Source organism: Melanotaenia boesemani, chromosome 3, assembly GCF_017639745.1.
Source record: "Melanotaenia boesemani isolate fMelBoe1 chromosome 3, fMelBoe1.pri, whole genome shotgun sequence".
NCBI lineage: Eukaryota > Metazoa > Chordata > Actinopteri > Atheriniformes > Melanotaeniidae > Melanotaenia > Melanotaenia boesemani.
The window spans coordinates 19,001,087-19,011,162 of record NC_055684.1 but is presented as its reverse complement, the minus strand read 5'-3'; positions in this window follow the sequence as shown (position 1 = coordinate 19,011,162).

Here is a 10,076-nt window from a genome sequence, read left to right as displayed (position 1 = left end):
TAAAACATTAATTAGACAGCTAGTTAAGTATTTATGTTGTTTGACTCCCATTGAATCACTGCTTTTTGGCAAATAGAAGTAAATCACACAATTGACCTTTTATTTTTTCAAAGGACATCAGTATTTTATAAACACTTATCTCGTTTTATTTAAAAAAAAAAAATTGTGTTTTTTATATTGCCTGGACTAGTTTGTTAATTCTTTACCTGTTGTGGGTAAAGTACAGAAAATGTGCAATTTTCATTCTTTTAAAAAAAAAACAATAAACAAAAAACAAAAAAAAAACAGAAAAGGATTCATTTTTATGTGCAAATACAGTGAAAATGGCTTTACTCCCAATGAGACAACAGCCTTCATTTCTTCTTTTGATTCCACAGTTATTTTGAAATACAATAGTAATGTTACTGGTTACTAGGCAGGAAACCAACACAGATAGTATTCTTGTGAAAATCTTACACAAGGCCAATCTGGAAAACATATCTATTACTGGCAACCAATGATTTAAAGCCTGTGTGTCTCATTTTGTCTGATCATAGACTTCAGAAGGAAAAAAAGGGGCATCCAGCCATTGGTCATTGACGGGGACTGTGTTGAGAGGGTTTCAGACTTCCGATTTCTTGGTATAAGTTTAGAGGATGACCTGACCTGGAGCATCAACACCACTGCCATCATCAAGAAGACACACCAGAGATTGTATTTCCTCAGATTACTCAGGAAAAATCACCTTAATCAAGATCTGCTGGTGTCCTTTTAGCGTTGTTCCATAGAGAGCATCTTGACTTACTGCATCTGTGCGTGGTTCTCTAGCTGCACAGCTGCAAACAGGAAAGCGCTCCAGAGGGTCGTCACGACAGCCCAGAAGATCATTGGCTGCCCTCTACCATCCCTGGAAGATCTGTATAGCTCTCGTTGTCTCAGGAAAGCTCAAAATATCCTCTTGGACCCATCGCATCCAGGACATTCGATTTTAGAACTGCTGCCTTCAGGCAGACGGTTCAGGTCCTTAAAAGCACGGACTAACAGACTGAAGAACAGTTTTTATGGCAGAGCAATAAATGTACTTAACAGGTGCTGATTAATGTACATATCAGTAGGATGTTAATATTGTGTGTGTGATGTTTTTGTCTGTTTTTATTTAATTATCTCTTTTTATTTTTTTTAATGCACATTCAGCACCTTCAAGGACTGGCATTTTTTAATTTCATTTTACCAGTACAATGACAACACACTGAATTGAATGGTTTTATTTGTTTATAGTATGTGGACTGTCCTGCACATCTGTTGCAGTTTCTGGAGTCTGAAAGAAATGTATGATGGAGCATCTCAGGAGAATACCATTAAGAGAGTTCAGTATCAGAACAGAAGCACAGTGCTTGCACTTTCTCACAAGGAGTCCCCTGTAGATTTACCCTATACTTTAAAGACCACAAGAATCTTAAGCTGTTTCAAAGTGCCTTCTGAACATGCTTCTTTTTTTTTTTAATTGCATCCTTTTTTTTTTTTTTTTTTTTAAATTCTACATGAAAAATATAAAGTTGAACCTATTTTAACAATAGCAAACAAAAGGCACATACTTTAGGGCAGATCTGTCTCTATTATATGAGATGATAACAAAGGTTATCATTATCTGAGATGAAAAATGTAAAGAAAAATTAAGCATTAATGTTTCTTGAGGAACATGTGACAATATTTTCTTACTAACCAGAGAGCTTATTAAGTTAATTTCAGACATGTACTCCTTTACTTAATCTAATGAGTCCAGCTTGTGTCGTATCTGTTTTGGAATGGACCTCACAGAGTCAGATCTTGGTTAATGCAGATTTATTGACAACATATTTTCAGTAATAAGTCTTACTCTTAAGAAGGAAGGATGGTGATTGGCAACAGGTGTGAGTAGTTAATACCCAGGAGAACGGCTTTGGTGGAGTGTGGCAGGATCTGGTGCAGGTGTGACAGTATCCCCTCTCCAGGAGCCACACCGGGGCGACGAAGAAGCCATCACCGAGGCCGACCACGGGGACGGGGCCGAGGCCGACTGGGATGCTGCCTGTAAAAGTCCCTCAGCATAAAGGGGCCCAAGAAGTCCGCCCGAGGAACCCGTGATCATTCCTCCAGACTGTAACCCTCCCAGTCGACCAGGTATTCAAGGTGCCCCCGGCGTCGCCTCGAGTCCAAGATGGCCCGGATGGCATACACTGACCCATCCTCCGTGTTGAGGGGAGAAGGAGGACCATCCGCAACACCAGACCCTGTGGAAATAGGAGCAAGAGGAGGCTGGTAAGGCTTCAACAATGCAACATGAAACACAGGATGTACCCTATACGAAGCTGGCAACTCCAGCCGGTATGAGAGCAGGTTGATTTGGGTGAGTATTTTGAAGGGTCCTATATACCGATGACTTTCAGCTTTCGGCAGGTGACACGGGAACGGATGTGCCAAGTGGACAGCCACACAAGGTCCCCCACAGCATAAGTGTGTTCCTTGGATCGTTGTCGATCTGCTTGCCTGGTGTAGTGCTGGACGGCCCGCTGTAGGTGTGCCAGCCTCCACACCTCTTCACTGCGGCAAAATCAGTCATCCCCCGCTGGCATATTCGACTTGTCTCCGTTCCACGGAAACAGTGGAGGTTGATATCCTAGGACACATTCGAAAGGAGTTAAGCCCATAGAGGCCTGACAAAGAGAATTCTACTCTGCCCAGGGGAGAAACTCACTCCATGAAGAAGGATGGTCATTACAGAAAGTTCTAAGGAAGCGGCTCACCTCTTGGATTTTAAGCTCTGCTTGTCCATTGGTCTGTGGATGATAGCCAGATGACAAGCTCACTGTAACCCCCAATAACTGGAGGAAGGAGTGCCAGAACCAGGAAATAAACTGTAGGCCACAATCTGACACAATGTTCTCTGGGATGCCGAAGTGTCGGAACTCGTACTTAAAGATGGCTCGAACAGTGTCGGCTGCTGTGGCAACACTGTAAAAGGGGATTAGCTTGCAGGCTTTGGAGAATCTATCCACAACAACCAATATACAGGTTTTACCTCGATAGGCAGGAAGATCCGTGAGGTAATCTACCCCCAGGTGGGACCAGGGACACTGAGGTAGTGGTTGCAGTTTTCCCTCTGGTAGGCACCCCGGGCTCTTTGCTTGAGCACAAGTAGTACAGCCCACGACGAACTGTCTGACCTGAGCTGACATCCTGAGCCACCAGTAGCGAGTCTGCAACAGTGCAACCGTAGCTTGCGCGCCAGGATGACCGGTGCCCAGATTAGCGTGTGCCGCTTCTATGAGGGACACCTGTAGATTCGGGGGAACGAAGAGGCGACCAGGGGGAGTGTCAGGAGGAGCAGGATGGTCTCTCAAACCCTCAAGGATTTGGTCGTCCAAGGCCCAGTGTAAAGCCCCCACCGCGACCTGTGATGGTAAATCGAGCTCTGGATTCTTTGCATCCTTCGATCGTTTGTGGATTCTGAAAATGGCATCAGCTCAGCAGTTCTTTGATTCTGGGATATAAGTGATGGAGAAGTAAAAAACGGGTAAAGAATAGAGCCCACCTGGCTTGGCGTGGATTCAGTTGACGAGCCTCTCGTAAGTATGCAAGGTTCTTATGGTCTTTCAGAACCATGAAGGGATGTTGGGCACCTTCTATCCAATGCCTCCATTCTTCCAAGGCTAGTTTGATGGCTAACAGTTCTTGATTGCAAACATCATAGTTCTTTTCAGCTGGACTAAGTTTCTTGGAGAAGAAGGCGCATGGTTGGAAGCGGGGCAGGTTGTCATTTCTTTTGGAAAGAACGGCGCCTACGCCTGTGGTTGACGCATCCACTTCCATGCAGAAAGGGCGATTAGGATCTGGGTGTTGCAGAAAAGGTGGAGAAGAGAAGGTGCTTTTCAGAGACATGAATGCTCCCTCTGTCTCTGGAGTCCAGGAAAGGTGACGGGGTCTTTTCTTTAGCAGGGCAGTATGGGGAGTAGTTAAGGTGCTGTAGCCACTGATAAAACGCCCGTAAAAGTTAGCAAAGCCCAAAAAACGCTGGAGAGCCTTGATGTTATCAGGTTTGGGCCAGTCTAAGATTGCTTGCAACTTCTTTTGATACAGCCTCACACCCTTAGGTCCTATGACATACCCCAGGAAGTCGATGGTCGACTGATGGAATGAACACTTTTCACCCTTTAGGAAGAGGTGATGTGCTCTGAGGCGTTCGAGTACTAGCTTCATGTGGTGGATATGTGATGGGAGGTCAGGGGAGTAAATGAGAATGTCATTGATGTAAACCATGAGGAAACGATTAAGCATGTCCCGGAAGATCTCATGCATGAATCCCTGGAAGATGGCAGGAGCGTTCGTTAGACCATACGGCATGACCAGATACCCGTAATGACTGGTGGGAGTAATGAAGGTGGTCTTCCATTCATCGCCCTCACAGATTCGGATGAGATTATAGGCACTGCATAAATCCAGCTTGGAAAAGATCTTGGCTCCTCTGAGGTGTTTCAAGGCTGCGGGGACTAGCAGAAGAGGGTATTTAAACTTAACAGTGATGTCGTTCAGGGTTCTGTAGTTGACGCATGGTCTCCTCCATCTTTTTTCCCCCCACGAAAAAGAAACTGGAGGCGGCAGGAAAAGTGGAAGGGCGAATGTACCGTTGTGCCAGGGCTTCAGAGAAATAGCTCTCCATTGCTTTAGTCTCCGGGATGGAGAGCGGATAAATCCGGCCAGCAGGTAATTTTCCTACAGGGATGAGATCAATGGAGCAATCCCAAGAGCGAGGTGGGGGAAGCCGGGCAGCCTGGCGAGGACAGAAAACATCACTGAACTGGTTGTACTCAGATGGGATGTGTTGGTCTGATTTACTGTCTGGACTTTCCCCCGTCGTGAAAAGCTGATGTACAGAAATGGGTTGAGGTCTCTGAGGGAAGCAGGAAGGAAAGCGTGTAGAACCCCACTGCAATATTTCACCACTGCCCCAGGAGATGACATTGTCGTGTTTCACTAACTAGGGTCGGCCCAGAATGACAGCATACGCGGAGTGTTCTAACACCAGGAAGGATATTTCTTCTTTACGTAGACAGCCGAACTGTAGGGCGGGGTTTGTAGGTGGATGGATCGCTTGGTGATGTTTTTCCCTGTCTGTCTGAATATGGAGCGGTTTAGTACAACGTTGGCATCGGAGCTGGAGACGTGTCAGTGAGCCGGAGAGGAAGTTCCCGGCGGAGCCTGAATCAGTGAGAGCTGTTATTGTCAGAGAACCTGCAGGACACACGAAGGTTACGAAATTCATAAGAAGTTTGGTGGATAAGGAAAAGAATGAAGCCACACTCGCCCGAAGACGTGGAGGAGGCATGGGGGAAGTGTCTCTACGGTGGCCAGCTTGGCCACAGTAAAGGCCGAAACTGGAAAGTCAGTCGACGCCGACGCTCTGCAGGATTGAGACGTAAGGTATCCACTTGCATTGGCTCCGGAACATCGACGGATGAGGTGGTAATTTCTGGGTTCGCGCCCTGAAGACAACTGTCTCTTTGATTGTAATGGAGGGGGTTATGGACATATGTCAAGGTTATGTTAAAAAAAAAAAAAAAAAAAAAGATGGGATTTTGCAATGGAATGACCAAGTGAGAGCACACTTCGTATTGCCAAGGAGGACAAAAGCAGGACAATTTTCCAATGAAAAATTTATTACAAATAAAATGTCCACAAAAGTTAAACTACTCAACCTAAAACTCCAATAAAGCCAAATGCCTCCAAGAATGAATTTAAAAAAAGACATTCATTCTAAAAAGTCCCATAAAAACTAGACGGGCTAAGATAATAACCATAAATTTTTTTTTAAAAAGTAGCACCATCAGGGGCAAGGGTAACTAAAGTAGGAGGCAGGTCCTACGCACCAGGTGGACAGCAGGCAGAGTTCCCCTCTGCCCCTGTGTGTATTCAGTGTCACACTCCTTTACTCCTCTCGATCCCTCCCAGCCAGCTCTAGTCTTTGTCTTCAGGCCCGCTGGGACACCTACACAGAAAAACATGAGGTGGCATTACACACTCCCAATTGCACTTACCCTCTGTTTAGTCTGCTTCAACCAGCATTACTTCTTTGGTGCTCAGGTAGTCACAGGGCAGGCAGGGTCCTTTCCCTGCCTCTGCGTGTTGGCCGCCTCGTAACGCTGCAGTCCCAGCTGCCGTGGTCCCCGGTGCGGGTGCCTTCATCCTCCACTTCTGCTCTGCTTCCTTGCCTTAATATACCTGTGTGCCTCTTATCCAGAGCAGGTGTGCTGATTGCATTAGGGTGTCTAATCAGGAGGTTGATGCCAGCACAAGGGGTGGCCAATTTACATGCACCAAAAATTATTCAAAGCAAGCAGCCAAGGGTTTCTAGACCAGGAAGGGAAAGACAGAGCGTCCATCCGTATCCAAACAAGGTCCACCGGTGAGTGATCCAGTAGCTGTTGTATAAGAAGGCAGGATGGTGATTGGCAACAGGTGTGGGTAGTTAATACTCAGGGGAACGGCTTCAGTGGCAGGATCTGGTGCAGGTGTGACAATATCTGAATGATCATTGTAGTCTTGTTTTGTAACAACTTGCCAGTTGCTGCTAACCAGTGCTTGACATGGTAATTTGAACGATTAAAGGCCCATTTATGCTGGATGCAGAAGACAGATACGCAGACGGGCGGACAATTTCGTCCGTCTTCTGCTTCGGTTATGCACGTAATTTGGTCTGTTTACAGGGAGCTTTTATCCATCGCTTGACCCTGAAGATACCACTGGACATCGCGGGGGCAGTGCTCAGCAGAATAGCTGACATGCGACCAGCAAAAGAAGCAAACCCGAGAAGAAGACCAGGAAGGGCACAAAAGCAGAAGAAGAATGAAGACGAGAACAACAACTGCAGGAATTGTGCAAGCTTTTGAAGAAAGACTATATGTAAATGTTTAGGGCGTGTTTGGCTGTTGAAAGTAACTTTCTAGTGGTGCATTACTGCTGCCAAATGGTGCCTGAAACTGACGTCAGCTCCCAGTAGTGAACCTTGAATATAGTTCTGCCCACTATTGGAGGAACTGACTTAACAACAATGGCAACGCAAAAGGCGCATGGACGTATGAGGACTGTGACATATGACAACGTTTGAAAGAAAGAAAGAAAGAAAGAAAGAAAGAAAGAAAGAAAGAAAGAAAGAAAGAAAGAAAGAAAGAAAGAAGTGGACGTTGCTATTTACATTCGCAAGGGAGCATAAATGGGCCTTAAGGCATGACAACATATTGAAAGAAAGCTTAAACCATGTCTCCCCTCACATAAATTTGTTGCATAAATATGACCTTGAGACATTTTCAGAAACAATATTAATAATTGACTATTTAAGCAATGGGATTCAGTCTTACTTAAATGTTCCTTCAGTCATACTGCCATGAGCAGTGTTGTGCTAGTTACTGAAAAAAGAAACTAGTTACAGTTACTAGTTACCTAATTTAAAGAGTAACTTAGTTACTTTGTTGATTATTTACATAAAAAAATAATGCATTACTGTTAAAAGTAACTTTTTAGTTACTTTTGTAAAAAAAAAAAAAAACATTGTTAAAAATTCACCCATTAATATTCTTATGACTTAATTACAGTTTTGTGAGAAAAATAATACAAACTCAAACATTAAGTAAATTTTCAACACTAATTTAAGTCAGGCCAGCAGATTTAAGAAAGAAAAAACAAACAAACAAAAAGCAATATAACAACGGCTCAAAAATGAAATCTAAATCTAATCTATGCTCCAATGCAATCTTTCTCCTACTCTTTATTATATATTTTTTATTGACATAGTTATGCAGGGACAGCATCATTGTCAAGTGAAGTTGTGTGTGTGGTTAGGGGCGTGCTGGTATTCGGACGCTAAGAGTAACCAGGTAAAGGGGCAATGGAAACTAGTTCCTGACAAAAAAGATTGTTGGGTTTAAGTTTCCGTTGCGCAACCAGGCATTATTGCTCTATGAACAGCTGTGAACAAACAGGAAGGCTTCACAAAGGGAGCAGAGATAGTGATGATCTACACAAGTGACTTCACAGAAAAACAATCGCATGGAGCAGACTTTGCAACACTGCCCATGTGCTGCATCACCTCTGTCAACAGGAAGAAGCTCACGGGTGCTGACCAAAATTTATTCATTTAGCTTGTAACAGAGCAACGCACCGTATGGTAACAGTAACTGAGTTACTCCTTGGTACTGCACGAAACATTAGCATGAAAAACTGTGAAGTAGGACTATTTGTTCAGCTCAGTATTTATGTAATAATAATATCAGTCTAAATTTATTTTAAAAAGTAGATCATATGAAAAATGTGTCTGAGTACTTGTTCATGCAACTGTGGCAGCTCAGATTTGTTGTGTATACTCAAAGTGATGCAGAAGAAAATGGAGGTATAGATGAATGAAACTGACATTAAAACATTGTTTGGTCTGCATAATTAGATTACTTGTTAAATTATATCAATAAACACATTGATATTTATTCAGATATGACATTTAGTAGCCAGCAGATTAATGGAAAGGTATGCATGTCGAAATGGCTCAAGGCTTTTGCAGGTTGATGAAGCCATTAATACTGTGTATCTTTTATCTGAAAAGGGCTTTAGAAACAAATGTCATGGATTATTCAAGAGTCTAAGCCTGATGTGACAGTGAACAAAAGAAGCCAGCTTCAGCGCTATTTGACATCAATGGTAACACCAAATCTGCATGCTTGTGCTAATTTTCAATCAGGTTGGAGTGCTCAGGGTTCCAAGAAAGGGCACAGCCCAATTTTTCCTTTACAAAGCCTCCATGTGAATTACTAACATGCGCTGAACAATACTTGGACAGAAAGAATGAGGTTAATCAGTTTAACCTGTCCATAAGAGCTAGCAATTCACATTCAGCCCTGCTGTGTGGGCTTATGTCTGCGGTCCAGTCGAAGCAGCAGTTCCTGTATGTATCATGTGTACGTTGAAGCTCTCAGATCAGAGAGAGTAAACACACTATTTCTGGTATGGGAATGGAATTATGTAATTATGCTACTTTTGTTGTAAAAAAGTTGGTTGGAGAAGCAGGTAAATGTGCTCTGACTGACCAAAATGAAGATGTGGGAAGGTTTTATAGCTGCAAGGAATGTCTATAGTATTTCTTCCTCTGTAAGGGTTAACTTTGTGCAACAAAAAAGGTAAAAATAGATCTTCACAATCAGCAGTCACAGTATGGTTTCATCCAGTTGTGTTGTCATATAACAACTTGCTGCACAATATTGTTTTTGTACTTTGTGCAATTTTTTTTTTTTTTTTTTTTTTGCATCTGGAGGGATGAAATGATACTCTAAGTAAACTTAAATTCATCATATTATGAAAGATGGCATATTTTCTATTTGTTTTTGTTGAAAATATAAATTTCCAGATAGTTTTACTGTAGCACCAAAATTAGCTTTTTTATTCTGTCAGAGAGCCCCAGCTGTCAGAGCTCACTGGCATTGCATTATTTACAAAAGCTCAGGCAGAGCTCTGAACAAGAAGTTGTAACAATAACTCACTTGGTGTGACGGTTATTTCTAAGAAGAGCATTTCAAGTTCATAATGAATAATTCAGCTTTAGCGAGCCATGGTTAAATTATGTTCTAAGTCAAAAGAAGAGACAAAAAACTGTCAACACAGTTTAATTAACCTGCCTTTACAACCACAAAAGAATGGTATTAATTTAATTGTGGTTAATTTATTTGAACAAAACATTCAGGCAAAAACAGTCACAAACACATAACATAGACTTCGTAATTCAGAATTTAGAGAGCTTTGAAAATGAGAGCCATAAATCCCACAAAGCTCACTGATTGGCTGTGTAGGAGGGAGTCTGTCTTGAAGTGATTGCATGAGTGCAAGAGAAGGAAGCTTAGGAGGAGGGAAAATTGAGGGAAAGTTTGGAAGGAGGAGGAGTAGTGGGAGGGGATTTAATTTGAAACTGCAGGAAATGTTGACCGTTAACTCTCTGGGCTGAGAAGCCTACAAGGTCTCAGCCTTTAAGAGTACAGGAAAAAGGAAAAGAAAAAGAAACAAGAGAGGTGGTGGACCAATGAAGA